This window comes from Canis lupus, chromosome 13, assembly GCF_048164855.1.
Source record: "Canis lupus baileyi chromosome 13, mCanLup2.hap1, whole genome shotgun sequence".
Lineage (NCBI taxonomy): Eukaryota > Metazoa > Chordata > Mammalia > Carnivora > Canidae > Canis > Canis lupus.
Window position 1 is genome coordinate 20,502,551 of NC_132850.1, and position 23,953 is coordinate 20,526,503.

At 41.9% G+C, this 23,953-nt stretch overlaps 1 long non-coding RNA gene across 1 annotated transcript; it reads left to right on the forward strand.

Annotated features, from left to right (window-relative positions):
- Positions 1 to 503: 503 nt before the first annotated feature.
- Positions 504 to 22,052, forward strand: LOC140602772 (uncharacterized). Its single transcript, XR_012005668.1, has 5 exons — positions 504 to 665; positions 19,924 to 20,033; positions 20,576 to 20,650; positions 21,053 to 21,264; positions 21,574 to 22,052. It is a non-coding gene; the product is annotated as an uncharacterized lncRNA (long non-coding RNA).
- The last annotated feature ends 1,901 nt before the right edge of the window (positions 22,053 to 23,953 follow it).

A 23,953-nucleotide genomic window follows, 5' to 3' on the forward strand; every position in this document is an offset into this window, starting at 1 on the left:
TGTAGTGATGTATGTCAACTATTTCCCAATAATACTGGGGAAAAGAGGTACTGAAAGGTCAGAAGATAAAGTTATGAATCAGCTCTTGGGGAGAGGGTGGTTTGGAGCATCAGTGGTACATTCTGGGCTTTATATCCCTAATCTATCCTGATGAATCTTAGAAGAGAATGGGGGTTGGGTTAGAGGATTATTTCTACAGTCCCTTTCAGCTCCAAGTTCTGGGACTATGATTTGTATAATCTGGAAGGACATGGGTATATTCACAGATATTGGCCCATTACCTGGAAGGTGCAAATGACTTTTGTTAAGTGAATAAACCATAAACAAAGCCAACTCCAAGACAGCCTCCAAGAGACCCACCTCCTGATATCCACACCTTGCCTCCTTCCCTCCCACATCCTGCTACAGTTGGTCTGTTTGGCCATTAGCATACAGCAGAACTAGTGGTATGTCACTTCCTAGATTAGGTTATAAAAATAAAAGGTGAGGAATTGAAACCTTCTGCCAACAGCCATGTGAACACATCTGAAAGTGGATTCTCCTCAGAGCTTCATTCAAGCTTTCAGAAGACAGCTGTCCCTGCTGACAGATTGACTGCAACCTCATGAACCAGAACCATTTGGCTAAGCAGCTCCTGGAATCCTGATCCTCGAAAACTAAGTGAGGTAATGCATTGATATTGTTTTAAGTCGATAAATTTTGGGGTAATTTGTGTGTGTGTGTGTTTTTTTAAAGATTGTATTTATTTATTTATGAGAGACACACACAGAGAGAGAGAGAGAGAGAGAGAGAGAGGGGGGGGCGGAGACACAGGCAGAGGGAGAAGCATACAGAACTCAATCCTGGACTCCAGGATCACGCCCTGAGCCGAAGGCAGGGGCTAAACCGCTGAGCCATGGGGTAATTTGTTATGCAATAATAGATAACATTGTTATCTAACGATGATAACAAGACATTTTTTCATCCCAAACTCCTCCCCTCTCCTAGGGCATGTGAGCAACGTCAATGTCACCATTCCTGAAAATCATGCACATTGTTTGGCAACGTATATTTCGAGTTAGTACCAGCATTTTCTTATCTACTCGGTTTTAAAATCCGCTTCACTCAAGCCACAACTTTTTACAAAGTAAGGAAAACCTCCTTATTGCATGTAGTAGTGGTCTCATTGTGATTTCCATCTCTAGTATTTTGAGATTGCATTTTGCCTTTGCCAAAATTTCCCTTCTTTTATGGCTGCCCAATAGATACATTACTCTGTTATGTTTTCCTCCTACTTGTTCTTCCCATGAATCCACTGATTTCTTTAAAAGAAACACATTCAAAGGGTGAATTCATGGTGAAAGAAACATTCTCTTTCAATATTACTTTAATTCATACATTTGCTCTTTAGTTCATGACAAAATGTACTTTGAAGGTTTTTGAAAACTGTTTTCATGTCTAAGAATTTTTAAAAGTTAAGGGGCACCTCAATGGCTCAGTCAGTTAAGCATTGGACTCTTGATTTCGGCTCAGCTCATGATCTTAGGGTCATGAGATGGAGCCCCTGCCTGGCTCTATGCTGGGCGAGGAGCCTGCTTAAGAGTCTCTCTCTCTTTCTCCCTCTCCCTCTGTCCTTCCCCACCCCCTGCTGGCTCACTCGCTGGCTCACTCTAATTAATTAATTAGAGAAATAAATAAGTTAAAATGTTGAATTCAACTGCTTTGAGCATTCAATGTTCCATCCTGGAAGTGTACAAAGGTCTTAGTTCCTGATATATGTGTTCAGTAAAACTATTATTTATATAGAAGTCCAGATTGATACCCCATTATATAGATAAGGAAATGCTTCATGTATTTAATACCTAGACACCAAAATAGGGAAACGCTGTCCACTCACACAGCCTGGGCTCTACAGCGGATGTCAAGCATGGTTTCTATGATTTCTCCATCATCTGTCATATAGGGCTGTAAACAAAGCTGGCCTTTCTCAAATGCTTCCTGATAGGTCGTTGCATAATGATCTAGCACAAAATGACTCAAAAATTTGTGTGGACAAGAATGGTTATTAACACATCACCGTGCCTTGGGACAAACACAGTTCTTAGATTTCTTTTTTTTTTTTTTAAGATTTATTTATTTATTTATGATAGACAGAGAGAGAGAGGCAGAGACACAGGAGGAGGGAGAAGAAGGCTCCATGCAGGGAGCCTGATGTGGGACTCGATCCCGGGACTCCAGGATCACGCCCTGGGCCAAAGGCACGCGCTAAACCGCTGAACCACCCAGGTATCCCCCAGTTCTTAGATTTCAACTAGCAAATTGCTGCCCCAAGCCTCTGAGAAACAAACCATGTCTATGCTGTATCCGATCTGCAAAGGTAAAGGCCGTTACAATATCCTCAAAGTGAGTTTGCACAATCACTTGTAGATCAGTACTAAGGGCAATTAAAGCTTTGGAAAATGGTGTTCTGTTCCTTCCTTCCTTCTTTTAATGAATTTACTTTGAAGAACCAAACTTTATTTTCTTTTCTCCCCCATCTTTATTGAGGTATAAATGACAATTAAATTGTACATCTTTAAGTTGTATAATTTGGTGTTTTGACATAACAAACGTTGTGAAATAATTGTCACAATCAAGCTAGTTAACATGAAAAATTCGTGTTTTCAAGTAAAAAATATTTGCAAATGATCCCCTCATGATCTTACAAAGGAAATGAAGACAAATTGTAAAAAAAAAAAAATTAAGTTACAGAATGTTAGAGCAAGAGAAAACAGTTCCTGGGTGTTGTCTAGACAAGCGTTCAGAGAACAGTGATAGTGTTATTTATTTTTATTTTTTTTGCCACCTATCAAGAAAGAGAATATCAATTTTCATGTCATAAATAAGTCACTGAAGGTGATTACATTCCCCCTTTTTTCCCGAGAAAAAGGAAATTGAAAATTCAGCATAAATAATATGCTATATATGTAATAATACATATGCTGTATATGAATAATATGTACATAAATAAAATGCTGTATATACATAATGATATACATAATATACATAATAATATACAGTATGATACCCGTACAGGCCCATAAAAACAGAAGTTTTCTTACAACCTTGTTACAATGAAACCACTAACACCTCTTGCATATCAATCAGTTATGATCTTGAAGTTATGTGGTCACTTAAATCCAAACGCAGGCAACTGATTTGCCCCAATATAAGTTACCTCTTCCCGCACAGCAACCACCCAGTAACCCTATCAGCCTAAGGCAGCGACCGCTTCTTGAGCTCACAATTTCCCAGGTTGGCCATGTGACTTGGGCTCGGCTGGGCCACCGGGCTAACCCACCAGCACAGCTGCTGGTCTGCTAAGGGGCTAAGGGGCTCTGCTCAAGTGGGGGGGGGGGGTTGTCTGGGTGACCTCAGCGGGGACAGCTCCTCTCTACTGCACAACGGCCTTGACCCTGAGGCAATTTCCCAGCCTCTCGGGCCCTCTCCGCTGGCTCACTCTCATCAACATGCAAATATGCTGTATTTCTCAAACTCCCACCCAGAAGGTCCACTTTCATTTCCAGCGAACACCCTGTGCCTCTGCTCATTCTTGTAGCAGAACTCTTTAAGAGGTGTCTGTGTGCACTGTCTCCAATTCTGTTCTTCCCATTTTTGCTTAAATCCCACTCCAAAAAGCTCTCGTCCACACCATTGTGCCCAAACTGCTCTTGCCAAGGTCCCCAGTAACCTTTACATTGCTCAAGCCAACGATCTATCCCCACTCCTCATTTTAGGTGACTTGTCAGCCTTTGACACGTGTCATCACCTCATCTCCTCAAAACACTTCCTCCTCGTGGCTTCTGGGCAGCACACTCACCTGGCCGTCCTCCTCCCTCACTAGCCTCTCATTCCAGGTCTCCTTTGCTGGCTCCTTCTCATCTTCCTGACCTCTCAATGTCAGTTCTTCCCAAGCTCAGTCCTTGGATTTCTTTTTTCTCTTCTCTTCCCTGATTTTACTCACTTCCTTGGTGACCTCATCCAGTGTCTTGGTTTTAAGTACCATTAATATGCTGATAACTCCAAATGTTTATCCCCATCCTCTATCCCAAGTCCAGACATAAATATCCAGCTGCCTACAAGCTATCTCCCTTTGGATGTCATATTTTTCTACTTCTGCTGCAACAAATTGTCACAAATGGAGTGATTTAAAACGACATGAATTTAATGGGGTGCTTGGGTGGCTCAGTCAGTTGGGGTGTCTGCCTTTGGCTCAGGTCATGATCTCAGGGTCCTGTGATGGAGCCCCATGTCAGGCTTCCTGCTCAGCAGGGAATCTGCTTCTCCCTCTCCCTCTGCCCCTCCCCTGACTCGTGGACACACACACGCACACACACACTGTATCAAATAAATAAAATCTTTTTCAAAACACATGAATTTATTATCTTACTGTTTTGGAGGTCAGAAGTCCAAAACGGGTCTCACTAGGTAAAGCCAGGGTGTCAGCAGGGCTGCAGTCCTTCTAAAGGCTCTGGGGGAAAACCCCTTTTCTTAGACGGCTGGCATTTCTTCGTTGGTGGCCCCCTTCCCTGTTCAAAGCCGGCAACGGGCGAGCAAGTCTTTCTGACGTTGCATCACTCCGACATTGACCCCTTAGTCTCCCTCTCCCACGTTGAAGGGCTTACAGTTATAGGACATCCACCTGGATAGCGTGGGATACACTCCCTAGCATAAGGTGAGCTGATTAGCAACCTGGGCAACCTTAATTCTGTCCACTACTTTAATTATCCTTTGCCGTGTAACCAAACATATCCATAGGTCCCAGGGGTTAGGAACCGGATGGCCCCTTTCAGGGGTCATTAGCCGGCCTTCCACAGATGTCTTACGGTGTCAAACCTAGCGTGTTCAAACTGAGCTCCTGCTCTCAGCAAGCCTGCTTCTCTCTAGGTTTTCCTCAACTTGAGTCAATGGCAGCCTCACCTTTCCAGCTGATCGGGGCAGAAAGTTTGGAGCCAACTTTTTCTTCTCTTCCTGGCCCATACCCCACCTGCTAGCAAACCCATGGACTCCACCTGCAGCATAAAGAATCTGATGATTCTCACCACCTCCTGCGCGACTACCCTGGTTCACTCCCCTTCGTGGCCCTCCCAGGTTATTGTTGCTGGTCTCCAGGTCCCCCGGGGCATCCTTTCGGCCTCCCACTGCCTGTCTGTGGTTTCTGCCCCAGCCTCCCAACCCCATATCCCGCCTGCCCACGCATAGTCTATTCTCAATATAGCATCCAGATGATATTTTTACAACAGAAGTCAGATCATGCAGCTTCTCTGCTCACAACCCTCCCGAAGCTTCTCAGCTCCATAAAAGTTAGTGTCTGCAAGGCCCACAGGATCTGGCCATTCCTCCTACTTCTCCAACTTCTTTTGTTCCTCTCCGACATATTTGCTTCACTCCACCCACCGGGGCCTTCCTGCTTTGTCTCGAACAATCCAGGCACCTACTCAGGGCTTTCACACTCGGCAGTTTACTGTCGGTGACACACTATCCTCCCAGAGGTTTGCTGTGTAGATCTCTCTTCATCTCCCTCAATCTTTGCTCAAAGTCACATTCTCAGTGAGGCTTTCCTTATTCGTTATCCTTTATTTTTAATTTTTTCCCTTTTATTGACATTTGGTGCAATGTTACATTAGTTTCAGGAACACGATGTAATGATGTGACAAATCTACTTGTTATTCTATATTCACTACAAGTGTAGCTACCATCTGTCACCATACTACACCATTTTTTAAAAAGATTTTATGTATTTATTCATAAGAGATACAGAGGGAGAGACAGAGACATAAGCAGTGGGGAGAAGCAGGCTCCTTGCAGGGAGCCTAATGCAGGACTCGATCCCAGGACTCCAGGATCACAACTCAAGCCAAAGGCAGCCACTCAACCCCTGAGTCACCCAGGTGCCCACCAAACTGCACTCTTATAATACCATTGCCATGTTCCCTATGCAGACCTTTTATCACGGTGACTTGTTCGTTTCATAACTGGAAGGCTATACTTCCCAGTCCCCTTCACCAATTTTGTTTATTCCCCTCAATCTCTTCCCCTCTGGCAACCATCAGTTTGTCCTCTGTATCTATGAGTCTGTTTCTGCTTTTTGTTTATTCCTTTGTCTTTTCTTTTCAGATTCTACACATAAGTGAAATCCCTGTGATATTTGCCTTTCTCTGTCTGACTTACTTTACATAGCATGTATCCTCTAGGCCCATCCATGTTGTTGCAAATGGCAAGGGCTCATTTTTATGGACAAATAACATTCTGTTGTATATACATGTCACATCTTCTTTACACATTCATCTATCAATGGACACTTGGGTTACTTTCATAGCTTGGATAAACATACAGGTGCATATATCTTCTCTAATTAGTGTTTTCGTTTTCTTTGGGCACTCAGCCGTAGAATTACTAGATCATATGTTATTTCTATTTCTTTTTTTTTTTAAAGATGATCTAATTTTTATTTATTTATTTGTTTATTTTTATTTATGATAGTCACACAGAGAGAGAGAGAGAGAGAGAGGCAGAGACACAGGCAGAGGGAGAAGCAGGCTCCATGCACCGGGAGCCCGACGTGGGATTCGATCCCGGGTCTCCAGGATCATGCCCTGGGCCAAAGGCAGGCGCTAAACCTCTGCGCCACCCAGGGATCCCTGTTATTTCTATTTCTATTTGAAGAACCTCCATACTGGTTTCCACAGTGGCTGCACCAATATTCATTCTCAACAATAGTACACAAGGGTTCCTTTTTCTCCACATCCTCGCCAACACTTGTTATTTCATGTTGTTTGGAGTCTAGCCAAACAACAGGTGTAAGGTGATATCTCATTGTGGTTTTAATTTGCATTTCCCTGATGATGAGCAATGTTGAGCCCCTTCTCACATCAGCCTTTAAATTGCATGCACGTGTACACAAACGCATACCTAGAAACCTTCCCTTCTTTAATGCTTTACATTTTTTCAGTAGCATTTATAACATTCTAACTTACCATATAATTTACATTTTTATGGTTTATTTTTGTCTGTTACCACTAGATAGTAAATTCCATGAAGGTGGAGACACCTTGAGGTATTCCTAATTCTTAGGCCAGCATCAGGTACATAGTAGATACTCGGCAAATATTAGACAAATGCTTCTGTATCAATTTCTTCATCAGTAAAATGGGAATAATAGGAATTGTAATTGTAATTGTAGAGTTGTTGGGAGAATTTCATAAGTTAATATATGTAAAGTGTTATTACAGAGACTGGCACAAAGAAAGCATTAAAGGGGTGTTTGCGCTTATAATCTCTCTACCATTTATACTGATTCTTCTCTTGTTATTCAATGAGCACCAAGCAACACCTCTCAAGAGGGAACAATTGTAATATGTTGAGAATACACTGTGTCCTAGCAATGAAGATATGTGTAAATCCTTGCTTTTTCATATAATTTAGCAAAGCCCTCAGCAAGTAAGATCTTGCAGTAATCACTACTGGACTCTCTAGATGTGTATGTTGAGGACAGAATGTTTTTTATTCGTATTTTTCTATTGGATGCCCAAATGTTAACACGGCCAAAGGATCCTGAACTTTAGTCTCTCACTTGTTCAGAACTAACCACAAAAGGCAGGCAGATGAACTATATCCTCATGACTGCTGTAGTTCCACATTCCTTTGTCATTTGTTGGATTTCAGTGGTGACCTTCACATCTAGAATCAGCACCAGTCTCTCCCAGTTTGAGAACTGGCACAAACCACAGACCATATTAATCTTATTTCAAAATGTCAAAATTCCAATATTCAGAGCATTTGAAGCTGTGCAAATATCTTTCTAGGATGCATTAAAAAATCAAAGTTATCATTGGTTTTATTCCTTTATCTCCTTGCAGCATATACCAGACTGAATCCTAAAGATTCCAGCAAACTTATTTCCATTTTCATACTAGTGAGGCCAAAGGAAAAAAAAATAAAAGATTATCTGGAAGCAGAAATTCCGTGAAGAGCCAAACCTCAAATTAACACATTTATGAAAACGAAAAGTGTCTCCTGACAAAGTAGGTCAAATATCGCTAATATGTGGCTACTGGATGGTCAATCTTATTCACTCCCTAGTAAATATGAAGCGCCAAAAAAATGAATTTTATAATTAATAGGATCATAGCTGGCTGTTTGTCTCTGATTAAATATCACCTCTGCTATTTAATTCAGTTACTCCAGACAGAATTCTATGACATTTGACTCTGAATAAAACACTTTAACACTAAGTTTAGAAACAGCTATGTGTGGTTGTACAGGTCATTCATTGCATCTGGATATCTAGCTAAGGGGGCAAGGGAGGCTGGGAGATTTTTGGTTTTATTTGTTTTTAATTCCAAAGCTTGATTGTGAATATTAGGGATAAAACCTGGAAGACTCCAAGCACAGGACATGCATCATAAACCATAGTGTTGGAAAGAATAGGTGATAATATTATAGAAGAGGACAGAGGATGGCAGTGAGTCATATACTACCAATGCCTAGATAATTCATAAGATCCTTCCAGAAATTTAGATCAGGCCTGGAGAAAAGAGGAGAAAGGGAGAAGAAGGTGGAAGAGAAAACCCTGAATGTGGCAATCTAAAGAAAATGAATTTTTCAAAGATGACTGAGTTATAATGACAGCAAGATTACATTTTCTGCAATCTACTCACCAGAAACTGGGACTTGAAATCCAAAATTCTTTTTTTTTAATTTTTTAAAATTTATTTATGATAGTCACACACAGAGAGAGAGAGACAGAGAGAGAGAGAGGCAGAGACACAGGCAGAGGGAGAAGCAGGCTCCATGTACCGGGAGCCCGACGTAGGACTCGATCCCGGGTCTCCAGGATCGCACCCTGGGCCAAAGGCAGGCGCCAAACCGCTGCGCCACCCAGGGATCCCCAAACTTCTTTTTAAAGCAATTTTGCGAAAGCTGAATATGTGTACCCCTGAGTAACAAGCACTGGGACTATAAAATTGATACCCAGCATAGTAGCATATATTAAAATTTTTTTAATCTTACTTTTATTCATGCGAGAGACAGAGAGAGAGGCAGAGACATAAAGAAGCAGGCTCCAGGCAGGGATCCCAACGGGGGACCCAATCCCAGGACCTAATTCAAAGGCAGACGCTCAGCCACTGAGCCATCCAGCGCCCCAGCATACTAGCGTCTATTGAGCTTCCCCAGTACTATGTGTACCAGGCTAAGAACTTTATATACATTATGACATTTAGTCAATCCAGGGGGAAAAGTGGCCCAAGAGGCAGGCTGGGTATTTTCCCTTTGCCACTCTGGATCCTTATCTACCTTGCTCTGTGCCAAAAGAGGCTCACTGATGCGAACCACAACCACCAGCGCCTTACCCTCCGGCTCCTTATGGAGACTGGGTAATGGTAGGACTGGTGGAAAGTGACGTCAGGGTACTTACTCCACGGTTCTCTTTATGTCATTGCCTTGGATTGTCTTCATCCCTCTGCTGAGGGTGATGGGGCCTATCAGGGGGCCCTCTCCATTGTTACTGTAAGGGACTGAATGTTTGTGCCCCCCCTCCCCACCTCCCCCACTCCACCCTCAAATTCCTATGTTAACACCCTAATCCTCAAAGCAATATTTGGAACTAGGGCCTTTGGGAGGTGCTTAGGTTTCACAGGCTCCAGAAGGCAACCCCCTATGATGAGATCAGCTTTCTTCTAGGAAAAGGAAGAGACCAGAGCTTGCTTTCTCTGCCACGTGAGGACCTGTGGGAAGGCTGTTGTCTGCAAGCCACGGAACCAACTCACCAGGAACTGAACCTGCCAATGCCCGGAGCCGGGGCTTCAGAAGAGCGGGAAGCAAATGTCTGTTGTTCAAGCCCCCCAGCTCTTGTATTTTGACAGAGCAGCCCCGCGCCCTCCGCAGGCTACCCCCCAGAGTCCCAGGACTGCCGCCTTCCGGGAAGCACGGGCTCCCCGATACCACTGACCTCAAGGCCCTACATGATTTCTGTAAAACCTGCCTGTGATTTAGTAAATAGGCCCTTTCTGCTTACCGGGTCAGAGAGCCCTTTCTTCCCTTCCAGGACACTCATTAATGTGGTTCCTAAGCAGAGACTGGGTGACGGTTTCTTAACAGGAATCTCCTCATCTGTGGGGTTACGTGGTTCTTCGTGCCTCTTCCAACTCGGAGAGTCTTTCTTCTTACAGTTACACTAATGAAGACATTCATTGTGTTTTTATTCAATTATACATGATACAGCAACATTTTTCTGTAAAAACTTTACATTTTGTTAAGCAAAATTATTTTGTTTATCCTCCCCAAAGCTCTTGTTTTGTGACCCCATCTGCTCCCAATCTAAAGGAAAGGGAATAGAGAACAAGCGACTGAGGGGCCAGGGCCAGTGCTGGAGGGCAGCCACTGACTCAGAGCCCCCCCACCGCAAGAGACAGAGGCCCCCGACGGCCTGCAGCTTCTCTGCCTGGGACGACTGGTTTTCTAGAGATGGAATTCAGAACCCAAGAATGCTGCTCACCAGGTGAAGGGCTTCCTTTCACAAGCTCAGCTACTTGCAGGGCTCAAAGCTTTAGGGTGGAGGTACATCTTGATGCTCTGAAAGCAGCACCATTGGTCAGTGCTTCCTGCACGTTCAGCTCCCCTGGAGAGACTGAATCTGCAAATGCTCCCGTAAAACAGAGTGAGAAAGAATAATGCAGGAAATGTTCCTGTGCATCTCAAACAATTTCACATCACCCTCCCAGCTCCTGGTCCTATCACCAGGAATAATAACCAAATTGTTGTTCATGGTGTTATGATTACTGCTAACAATCCCTCACACTTGTCTAGGGCTTTGCAATTCATGGACTCTCAAATTTTCTTCTCACAAGGATCTCATGCATGTGCACACACACACACACACACCTGTGCAAATAAATAGGGCAGGTATTCTCTATTATTTTTATTGTTGGTGTTTTTTTTAAAGTTCTTAAAAGTCTTTTTTTTTAAGATTTTATTTATTTATTCATGAGAATACACAGAGAGGAGAGAGAGAGGCAGAGACACAGGCAGAGGGAGAAGCAGGCTCCATGCAGGGAGCCTGATGTGGGACTCGATCCCAGGTCTCCAGGATCAGGCCTTGGGCTGAAGTCCGCGCTAAACCGCTGAGCCACTGAGCCACCCAGGCTGCCCCTTAAAAGTCTTTTTTAAAGGTCTTCTAAAGTTCACAATATCTTATCTCCTTCCATTCTGACCCTTCAATGCTTTTTTTATGATGCATTACAAATATAACTTTTCTTGATCTTCATCATAATAATCCTACTAGTAATATTCATTTGCTGACGATTTTCTGTAAACACTGAGGTGTTATGGGGAATAGAGCTCCCTCCTGCCCAGTAGAACTTTCTGCAATGATGAAAATATTCTAAGCGTGTGGTCGAAAACTGATCTTTGTGCTGCGGAGCCAAAATACAATGTGAAAGGAGAATATGAGATAAAGAGGAACAATAGCTGGATGGCTTTGTTGGCAAAGGAGGCTGCAGCAGGCTAAGGCCTTCAAACACCGCAAGCCTGCCTGGAGGAAGGGACTGGAAGGTTTAATAAAGGAATACAGGATGTAGCCGGTTTTGAAGGAACTGTGTACCTGCTGCTGACTCTGTTCACCATGTCTTTAGGGTGGTACTGGGTTCCTGAAACAAAAGGCTAAGAAGGGAGGCAGGGAGGTTTGCAGAGGAGAGGATAAAGGTTACTTTAAAATCAAGCTTGGCCGAAACATTAGTGCAGCCATTTTGATTTTTGTTCAACTTTATGATTTTAAGCATTTTCCAAGGTACCATGTCCATTATGACAGCAGCTTACCACATGTGGCCATTGAGCATTTGAAATCTGGCTAATACAACTGAGGAATTGAATGCTTAATTTTACCTAATGTTAACTTATTTTAATTTAGGGACTCTGGGGTGACTCAGTGGTTGAGCATCTACCTCTGGCTCAGGTCATGATCTTGGGGTCCTGGGATCGAGTTCCGCATCAGGCTCCCTGCATGGAGCCTGCTTCTCCCTCTGCCTCTGTCTCTGTGTCTCTCATGAATAAATAAATACAATCCTAAAAAAAAAAACTTATTTTAATTTAATGTTAATTTTTACAAAGATTTTTTATGTATTTGAGAGAGAGAGAGCCCACAAACGAGGGGTGGGGGGCAGGCAGAGGCTGAGGGAGAAGCAGGCCCCCTGCTGAGCAGGGAGCTCCACACAGGGCTCAATCCCAGGACCTGAGATCATGAGCTGAGCCAAAGGCAGACACTTAACCGACTGAGCCATCCACACACTCCTAATGTTAATTTTTAAAAATGTAAATATTTGAACTTCAATAGCTATTATCTTCGGCAGTGAAGCTCCAGAACCAGAATAGCTACTCCTATTTTGCAGGAATCTAGAATCCATAGGGACATTGTTGTAGAAGTGGGTGGCCAGCAGGAGGCATGGCTTGAGAACAACTGCATAAAATTCAAAATTATACTATATATATAATATATATATATTATATATATATACCCTGAGATCATCTAATGAAGCTGTCCGTGTGAGATGAAATTAATGGAAGGAAAGAATTCAGAGAAAAAAGAATTTCAGGAACCACTATGATGGAGAAAGGAAGGAGTGGCAAATAAAAGAAAAAGGACCCTTTGGAGGAGTAAAAGAGATGGACTCATGAAGAACAGACCATGTGAGAGAGGTAGGTGGTTCTCACCCAGTCTGCTGAGAGACTTTGAGGCAAATCTGAAGTGAATGTCGATATTGACACTGATTAGTGAAGGGTGGTGACACAATATGCCACCCCAAGAAAACTTTGGCATAAGGAGTATTTTTGAGAAACACCAGACACAAGAGAAGCTTCAAAAACAGAATAGAAGTTACTTTTTTTCTAAGAGAAATTTATATTTATAAGGAAATATACATTTGTAAGGGTGTCTCCTTCTCTGTACCAGGCAGAGGAAGATGATGAAATCATAAGAAACTCTTATCAATGCAAAAGTCACCGACTTAGATATCCATGGCAAATCTTACTCTGTTTACCAGACTTATCCTACTCGTCTCCCTATAACTGACTTCCCCCACACCCTTCCTTCTTTGTCTTTAGCTAGAGATGGTATTCAAGCCTGAATTCTACACCACTTCTGAGAGTTATCTCATGTATATATTAGGTATACGTTACAAACTTCTATTTGTATTTCTCTTATTAATCTGTCTTTTTTTATAGGGCTCCAGCTGAGAGCTTAGAAGGGTAGAGGGACCCACATGAGTAACATGGGAAGCCATTATTAGTATGGACACTGTAAGAGAAAAACAAGCAGAAAGAAAAACTAAACCAGGGAGGGGAAAAAAACAAAACAAAACAGACAAAACCCTAAAAATATTCAAGTGCTGAGACCTGGCACATCTTTTGTTGTTTCATTGATTTCCTATAAATGATTTCAAATAATAACAGGAGATTAGCTAACCCATTTGCTGGTTTATGAATTTGCGAAGCAGAGGACATTTTTATTCTCCCCTTCTAGATCTTTTGGCTGATCTAATAATTAAAATGGTATAGGAAAGATTAACAGGAGAAAAAAAATTTAATTATGTTCGGGTACAGGAGACCTGAAACGCAGCCAGGCAATCAAGGTTTATGTAACATCCTGTAACATTCTGAACTAAGGAAAGGAAAGGGGCCTGGGGATTCAAAGTTTACAGAAAGGGGATAGGAGGAGATGTCTGGCAAACACAGGTTATGCAGATCAGTTTCTTAAGTAAAAATGGTTTATCTCTGGTAGTAGTTCTCTTCTTGACATAGGACCCCTTTCCAATGTAAATTTTCTTTATAATTGCAGATTTCCCCCACAAATGGAGAAATTTATGTTTTTAGGCAGTTAAGGGGGGAGGTTAAGAGCTTTTCCTGAGACTTCTGGGTCTTGATTGCCTTGAGCTCAAAGTAATCCGCATGCAACAATGCCATGGTTTTTGTTTTTTTTTTTCTTTATGGGGGCAGGGGGTGGTCTTGTTCTGAATCTCTTTATTTGCATCATTTTGGGAAACATATATGGTCTTTTATTATTAAATATAAACCCCAGCTCTTTTACAAATGATATTGTACTTGATCTAATGACTTTCCACTTCACCTCTCTTTTCCTTCATCCCTATAAACATACACACACACACACACACACACACACCCCACACTCCTGACAAACACCATGTTCAGAACAATGCTTCTCCAACTATCTGAGGTGAAGAACCAGTTTTTCTTTTCCCAATCCATCATGAACTCATACTTCATAAAATACAACAAAAAAGGACAAGACTAGAAAAATGGAGTAAAAAGACATACAAAGTAGAAACCAAGCCTTCTGTTCTTAGATAAAACATATATAAAAGTATCCTGACATATTGCTTTAAAAGTTTCTAAATGTTTACCCTCAATTTATTACTTATTTCCTTATGGCCTATGTTAAAAAATGATTAAAGACAAATTAGGTGATACATCTCTGAAGCAGCCAGCCTCTATTCAGAGAACTGTAAAATGGGGAAGAAGGATGAAAGCTTTTATAAGACAAAGAATAAAGAACAAGGAAGAGAGAACGAAAATATCAGATTGGCCGAGGCTACATAGTCAACCTTGCTTGGGGTGAGAAGGAAGAAGGAAATAAACAGAGTCCAGAGTTGGCGTGGCAACTGGGAACTGGATAGTCTGTTTCTGGTGAAGCTGAGAATGTACAGGGACATGATTGCTCTCTGAGTTTCAGTTCACTGATGTGGCACCCGGGGAAGGAGCAGTTCCATCTTGCAGCTAGAAATCTATTTCAAAAGCTGATGACAAATAGTTTGCTATGTGGCATCTGCTTGTGCATCATACTTTCAATAGCATTGACTTAGATGCATGATGATCTGTCTACGTAGAATGTGTTATAAATAAATAGAAATGTATTATTTCCATATATACACAACAGACTGCATAGACAATATTATCTTCCTGATCTTCAACTCTTTATGTCTTGTTTAAAAAAGATTTTATGAAAAAAAAAAAAAAAAGATTTTATGTATTGACCCAGAGAAAGAGAGATCGTGTGCACAAGCAGGAGTGAGGGGAGGGGCAGAGAGAGAGGGAGAAGCAGATTCCTAATGTGCAGGGAGCCCGATGTGGCTCTAGTCTAGGACCCTGAGATCATGACCTGAGTGAGTGAAAGGCCACCCAGGTGCCCCAACTTATACCTTTAAAATTTGCAGTTCATAATCTTAAAGGAATCAAGATTTTGTTTGAAAAGGCCTTTTAACGTTTTAGTTCTTTGCTTATTTTCTTGCACGCATAAATATTCAAAAAAATGTCAGCTTTCCAATGGACTCTTGTGTTTAAATAAAAATATGTTGGACACCTCAAATAAATATCTAGGGGTATTGATCTCTAATACCCAATGTTTGTCTGTTAATGTGCTTCTTGTTAGGAACATTTTTATTTTTGAATGAAATCTTATAAGACAGATGCTCATAACATTACAGTTTATTGCCACAAAAAAAGAATGAGCTATCAGAAAATGACTGAGTTTTCACAAACATCAGGGTTGTACTGTTGTGTGAGAAAATGGAAAAAGTATGGCCAAGAGAGAGGTGAGGAAAGGATTTGCCAAAGTGGAAAGTGCAAATTTGTATATTAAAAACAACTGATTTAAAGTTTTATTTACTGGGAACCCTGGGTGGCGCAGCGGGTTTAGCGCCTGCCTTTGGCCCAGGGCGTGATCCTGGAGACCCGGGATCGAATCCCACGTTGGGCTCCCGGTGCATGGAGCCTGCTTCTTCCTCTGCCTATGTCTCTGCCTCTCTCTCTCTCTGTGACTATCATAAATAATAAATAAATAAAAAAATAAAGTTTTATTTACTTTGAAAATTCCTTCATCTAACACAGCCTTTAATCCTCCTAAATTTTAGGACAAATATAAAATCAGCAGAAGCCTACAGAAAAAAGAGCAGGTTCCTATCACTTAGGAATAACAGCCTCAGAAAACACTGAAATTAAAGCTCAAAGGTTGTTGGCTTCTACTTTCCCTTCACTCCCTTAAAATTTTGGAGATTTTGTATTCTATTTTTTTAAATGTGGTTAGTGTTTTAACATTTCCACAAATTATGCTGACTAATCTAACCTGACCTCCATTTAAGAGAAAGGCTTTCTTGGTCTTTTTGTAACTTTATGACTATACAACATGAAAAACGAATGTTATGGGTGATCCTGGATTGGATCCTAGATTGAAAAAAAAAAAAAAAAAAACAGAAAACAAGGCATTATTAAGACAATGGAAAAAGTTTGGATATAGGTAATAGATAATATATTATATCAACATTAAATTTCTTTGGGTGGAATGGTATTGTGGTTATGTAGGAGACTGTCCTTGTTCTCAGAAAACACACGGTAAAGTATTCAGAGAGAAAGTGTCATGATGTCTGTCTGCAGTATACTTTCAAATGGCTCAGCATTTTAAAAAAGGCCCATGGAGATTAGATAGATAGATAGATGATAGATAGATAGATAGATAGATAGATAGATAGATAGATAGAATGATAGATAATAGATAGAGCAAGTCAATGTGGCAAAATGTTAATAATTGGTATATTTCAGCAAGGCTGTTACTAACCCTGCAGGGCCTGGGTCAAAAGTACAAGTTGGAGACTCACATACCATGCCTAAATACTTAAAGTTATAAAGCAAACTCATAAAATAATAAAATATGTTCTATCCTTGCTTTGACCAATATATCTCCATAATGATTAGAAACCAAGTTTAGGGGGATCCCTGGGTGACTCAGCGGTTTAGCGCCCGCCTTTGGCCCAGGGAGCGATCCTGGAGTCCCGGGATTGAGTCCCACGTTGGGCTCCCGGCATGGAGCCTGCTTCTCTCTCCTCCTGTGTCTCTGCTTCTATCTCCCTCTCTCTATATCTATCATAAATAAATAAATCTTTAAAAAAAAAAGAAGAAGAAGAAGAAACCAAGTTTAAATTTAGAATTCACAAACTCCTGCAAGTTTTGTGCTAGGACACAACAATTCAAGGAAAACCAGTATCCTTGTCTGCAGCCAGCCCCCTTTCTCTCCCCACCCCTAAGTCCATTCTGTATCATAAGGGGCTCTGTGCACATTTGTGTGGACCTCGGTTCATGCATTCAAGCACCATCTGTGGGGTAGCAGAATATGAAACCCCCAAACAGAGGTGCCTGGGTGGCTCAGTTGGTTAAGCATCTGCCTTGGGCTCTGATCATGATTCCAGGGTCCTGGGATTGAGCCTGGAGTCAGGCTCTGCCCCTCCCCTGCTCCCTGCTTGTGCCCCCCCACCCCCACCCCCAGTCAAATAACTAAACAAAATATTTATGTATTTAAAAAAAAGAAACCCCAAAACATGCCCCCTTGGCATAAGGATTATTTTGAGCTGAAGGCAACTGAGAAGAAGCAGATATAAAGCTCCCTGCCCTCCCTCTATGTGCCTAAAACCAGGACATACATTTTCAAGGGTATCCCTGTTCCCCTCGCTACTAAGAAGGACAAAAGCTGATCACCAGAAGTAACTTCAGATCCTATCAGCTCAGAGATGGCACCAGAGGAGTCTACACAACGAACTTTACTGTCTAGCTTTTGTCTACCATTAGTTTCCCAATCTGCCCCCCTACTATTTGCTGCCCTAGGGGCTGAAAGTCTTTTTCCTTTGTCTTGTCACTTCTATAAAAATGTGTTGTTCCTTTCCTAAGACACTATGTAAACTCAGATTCTAACTAAGCCTTTAAGCTACTCATTTTTCCCTGGGTACCTCCCATGCATACATGTTAATAAACTTCTGTTTTTCTCTTATTAATCTGTCTTTGGTTATAAGGGTCTAGCCAAGAACTTAGAAGGGTAGAGGGAAATTACTTTTTCCTCCCCTACACATGCATATCACAGCTCCCCACTCCCACAAACAGCTATTTTTGGGCCACCTTTGGGCGAGGGGATATGTGTAATGGATGTGGTCTAACCTCAGAAAAACAGACCTCAAAAAGATGAAAGTAGCAGGAATTCCAGGGTCTAGGATACCTGAAGCATGGAATAAAAGTGAGGGGTTGCCGTGGGAGCTGAGCTCCAGATGGGCATGCTGCTTGGCTCAGAATACTTTTTTTTTTTTTTTAAGATTTATTTATTTATTCATGAGGGACAGAGAGAAGGAGAGAGGCAGAGACACAGGCAGAGGGAGAAGCAGGCTCCATGCAGGGAGCCCGACGCGGGACTCAATCCCGGATCTCCAGGACCCCACCCTGGACTGAAGGCAGCACTAAACCGCTGAGCCACTGGGCCTGCCTGGCTCAGAATACTTCTGAGGAGGACCAAGGCTGGAGAAGAAAAAGGAGCCTCCAGAGAATGGGTTGTATAGGATCTAGGTGAAGGGATATGGATTGCCAATGAAATTATTCTTTCAATTTTTAACTTTAACATTTGGCACATTTTTTTCCCACTTTCCAAAAATGCATTGGAGATGGTTTAGGAAAAAAAAAAGTTCTATATCCTGTTCTTTTCACATATCATCCTAACAACTGTAGAGGGAGAAAAATTAATCTTCCCTCTACCCTCCAAGTTCTTAGCGAAGATCTCTGTAATAAAAGAAGTGTATTAACATGTATATCTCATGTACGCATGGGAGATGCCCAGGGAAAAATGAATAATTCAGAGGTGGCTTAGAGTTCAGGTTTAAATATTATCTTAATTGGGAAGAGAAGATATAGTCCTCTTAGGGGAAAGCAAGTGATTTTTAGGGAAAATGAATGGATTCTTAGAAAAAATAGATGGGAGATATGATAGTTCACGACAAAGTTTGGTTGTGGTGACAGTGGTTCCTGATTGGCGAAACTCCAGGGAGATCTATGACAACCAAGTTTCACATGTTGTTCTGTCTTGGAGCAGATACAAGAAGTTTAGAGAAAGCCCCCTCCTTGCATTTAATGTTTTCCAAATGCCTACAACTCAGAATAATTAATATGCAAAGCACAATATTTTGAGGTTGGCAAGTCCTGAACTCTTACGCTCATATTTTGAGATGGCATATTCTGCTAACCTTCACAATAATCACTTACGTGATTAAAAACTCTTTGCAAGCATTATTTTTTATATTCATTATATCCAACCTGTGATATTGTGATTTGTAATAAGAAATATATATTTGGTCTTCATCCCTGTTCCTGGAACAGAGCTCTTAAAACCCCTAGAACTGCCTAAGTGTTGACAGCAGGACAAGGTGTCTTTTGTTATATTAATCAGTTGACCGTGTGAATCGTGTGAATCGTGTGAATCACTGGGAGGGATGGGAGCTCTTTGCCAGGGGAAACAGCTAGGTGTTTAGAGGGCTGGATCTTTCAATCCCACCTCCTGATTTTCAAGGAGGGGAGAGGGGCTAGAGATTGAGTTAAATCACTAATGGCCATTAATTTAATCAATCATGCTTCCATAATGAAGCTTCCATTAAAAAACCCAAAGGACTAGGGTTCAAGAGCTTTCAGGTGGGTGACTGCATGGAAACTTGAAGACAGTGGTGTGCTCAGAGAGCATAGAGGCTCTGAGCCCCTTCCCACACGTACTGTTTTATAATATATCCTTTCATAATAAATTGACAAATATTTCTCTGAGTTCTGTGAGATGCTCTAGTAAACTAATCGAACCTAAGGGAGGGTTGGGTTGGAGGAACCTCCCATCTCTAGCCACTTGGTAAGAAGCACAGGTGACAAACCTGCACTTATGCTGTCTTCTCACGGGGGTGGAGGGTCTTATACAACTGAGCCTTAACCTGTGGCTGTTTTCTAGATAAACAGTGTCAGATCTGAGTCGAATTGGGGGTGTTCTGGTCAGTGTCTCCTGGGAATTTCCCATTGCCAGAACTCCAGCATGTGGCCATGTCTCACTTCTAGGGGAGCTGGGAAAGGCCGTCTGACAGCCCAGGAGGAGAGGGAACTAACGTGACTCACTCTATCCAAACTCTTCCACCAACAGAGGGAGTAGACACCTGCAGGTTGTACAGGTAATTTACTGTTTTCAGTCTGTCCTTGAAAAAAAAAAGCAAGAGGCCTCTAGGGTTTTATCTGTTGAATTTCCTGGAGTAGTCCCTGAACCTCTACTCTGCCAAACGTGGCCAAGGCTCTCTTAGGATCCCCCTTTGGTCTCCAACTTCCATACATGCTTGAGATTGGGAACCCGCTGGAGGAATTTGTCTTGCCAACCATCCTTTTCACGACGACGGCTCTGTTAGCCCTTGTGTTTGAGCCAGTTTGGTTGGTGGTGTTCACTGTGTTCACCCCAATGTGTAGATCGTATTCCCTCTAAATGAGGAGTCCTTGCACTTGTGGAAATTGCTTCCCAATGGTCTCTCTACATTGTTTAAAATGCTGCATTGCTTATAAAGGAGGCCCAAGTTACTTATTTTAGCTTAAACTCATAGCGCTGTTTACATAGATGGAGCAGAGAGTGGCTGGGTGCTACTCACTAAAATTTTGAGAAAATGTCAGCTTTAATGGACTTATGTTTCAAACCTTCTGACTTTACTTTTTTTTGCATTGATTTTAGGTACTGATTGAATCTATAATCAAGTTCAATGTCTGGCAGAGCTGGGGAATTCAGTTGCTGTCCTGCTAAATAAAGGTCTTAATCTGGGGAAGGGAGATTAAAAAGGTCCTTGTAAGTGAAAGGCTGAGAGTTCATTTGAGCATCTCCAAAAGAAAGCTCCAAACTACCCAAAACTGGTTAAGTTCTAAGGAAGTCTTGCTGGAAATTATTTCGGCTTGTAGGACTACCAGGCAGGCTAGTGGCCAGTGTTTGCCCATGAGCAAGATTGAAACCTGACTTCAGATGGTTCGTCATCGATTCACACACAGGAATCTGCCCAAGAGTCTTTGAGGAGCAGAGGGACATGGGTGCAGACGGCCTCGACCCAAATCCTCCTAATGTCGGGGGAACGTAATAGGTCTAGTGAGGATACTATCTGTGTTCCTTAGAGGGAACATTAACTCTGAAGTTGGGTTTTTTTCTTTTCTGTTGCTCTAGGAAAAAAAGCAAAAATGAAAGAGATGCCGGAAATACGTTGCTGTAAATGAACCACTGCTATTGGCAAAATACTAATCATTTCCTCAGCAAGTGTTTATTAAGCTCTGGTCCTCGGTCCTGGAGAGAGGGTGATGAAGGAAAGTCTCTCCCCTCGAGCAGCACAGAGCAGAGGAAAATAACTGCAAAGCCACGTGTCAAGGGCTGTACTGGAGGCATGTATAAGGCGCGGGGCGGGGGGTGCACAGAGAGGGAAGCACGTTCTGAGAGGGTGGTCAGGGAAAGATTTACTGGAAAGACACAGGATGCATCTCAAAGGAGGAACAAGAATTTGCGGTGCAAGCAGCACTTTTCTGAGAGAGGAAAGGGACACCAGATCTTGGCAGGGCATAAAGGTTCACACCAACTTTCACACCGATTTAGTTAATAAGCTGTTTTCGTAGCAGAACTTTTTTTATTTCAGTTTTTTTATTTCAATTTTTTTTGATTTTCAAACTTTTTTATTGCTTTTCTTTATACTTTAGAGAAAGTGTGTCTGCGGGAATATCTAATAGGAGAGCCAAAGCAATCTCCCCCCTGTGGAGTCTAAAGCACCCAAGAGGACATCTTCTGACTCTCCTGCTGACCTAGTTTCCCTAAAAGATTTCCTAGCAGAACCATGTGAATGAGAGCAGGACCATTAGAAAAAGGGCATTTTAAACCTCTGGACTCTTTTCAAATTAAAACCATACAAAACACTTTTCTGTAGTCATAGAGCTTAACTTTCGATTATTCAGGGACATGGGGATAAACATTAGGATGAGCGAACCAGGAACGGCAGGGAAGAGAAAAAAGGAAGCACCTGTAGAGTTTTAAAAATCAGAACAAAATGAAAGAATTAAAATTAAGTATATTCGTTTTTACACTAATTACAAATGGACTGAATTTGCCTATTAAGGTCAGAAACTGAGTGAGCTTAATAAATAAATAAATAAATAAATAAATAAATAAATAAATAAATAAACTGCCCTCAATGCTGTTTCCAAGAAACACCTGACACACAATGACAAAAAGCAAATAGGATAGTAATTGAAATGTGTGAGTTATCTCAAAATCCACACTTGCTCATGGTTTTAATCACTTTCCTCCAACAGACCTCTTGCCTCAAGCAAAGTTTAAAAGTCCAGTTAGCCTTAAGTACCCCTAATATTTACTGACCACGTAATTCTGTGACGGAAATAGAAGTGAAGAATTTATCTTAAAGCAGGTGGTATCTGTCAGGGTCCGGTCAGGGAAACAGAAATGGCAACAACAGACAAGCTCGTGTGAGAAACTGGTTTCACAAATGTTGGAGGCACCAAGGAGCAAAAGGAGACAGAGTGAGGACAGAGTGACACAAAGGCAGCAAGTGCAGGAAGCAGGCAGCGCTCTCAGGGCGGGGAAACATGGGGAAGTTGGGGCTGTCCGGATCTAGAAGTCAGTACCCAGCCTGTAATACCTGATACCTAGAAACCCTTGTGGGGGGGCACCTGGGGGACTCACTGGTTGGGCATCTGCCTTCGGCTCAGGTCATGACCCAGGGTCCCAAGATCGAGTCCCACGTCGGGCTCCCTGCATGGAGCCTGCTTCTCCCTCTGCCTGGGTCTCTGCCTCTCTCTCTCTGTGTCTCATGAATAAATAAATAAAATGCAATCTTTAAAAAAAAAAAGAAAGAAGAAAGAAAGAAAGAAAGAAAGAAAGAAAGAAAGAAAGAAAGAAAGAGAAAGAAAGAAAAAAGAAAAGAAAAGAAAAGAAAAAAGAAAAGAAAAGAAAAGAAAAGAAAAGAAAAGAAAAGAAAAGAAAAGAAAAGAAAAGAAAAGAAAAGAAAAAAGAAAAGAAAAGAAAACCCTTGGAGGATTTTCTCCCAATACCGCTCATGTCATATGACGTTAAGACAGAGATATACAGTAGGCCGGCCCCAGGAAAATTCTCTCTATTCCTTACCGCAGGCTCATCTTTAACCCTGTTTCCTGGTGAAGAGGATACACCACATGGGACACCGGAGTCTCTTTTTTCTAAAGAAGGTACCTCTAAGTCTTACAACCCTATAAGTTGGCCAAATAGCCTCCTTGGCACCATTGTTTTAGGATCACACCAAAATTGTAGGGGTAGCAAATAGGATCATTCCAGTGACAAAATGAATAAACAAGCTAACTCAAGAAAGAAAAGAAAAGGGAAGGACTGGACTTGAGCTTCGTCTACAGCCCAGAGTAGAGCTGATTCTGATCATTCTAGAAATCAATAATTACAATCTTCCAGACATTGTATATCCTCCCTCAAGAAGACAGGTGTCATTCCTGTACCATTGTTTCTGCATCCCAGATAACAGGAAACAGCTTCTATCAACCCAGATCAAGAAGAGAAGATGTCATTTTAGAGAAGGATAAAGATAAAGAAGGATAAAAGCTGCTATTCAAAGTCATTTTTGACCTTTCAGTCCAAAGAACTTCACTAGAAATGGGGCTTTTCTAATTGCTGAGAGAACATCTGGCAGGACCATTCAAAACCGGAACCATCGGGGATCCCTGGGTGGCTCAGTGGTTGAGCGTCTGCCTTTGGCTTGGGGCGTGATCCTGGAGTCCTGGGATCAAGTCCCACATCGGGCTCCCTGCATGGAGCCTGCTTCTCCCTCTGCCTGTGTCTCTCCCTCTCTCTCTGTGTGTCTCTCATGAATAAATAAATAAAATCTTACAAAAAAAAAGAACCAGATCCTTCAAAATATGACTGCGGATGTGGGCATCATCTTGGACGAGGTTTTAATTCATCATAGTCGGTCCCTGTGCTAGGAAGTCATAATCAGATTACCCGGCTTTCTCTGTCCCTATGCTATCAACCAACCCTGTGGCTGATGAAGTTACATAAAATAATCAGATAAGCCTCTGATGC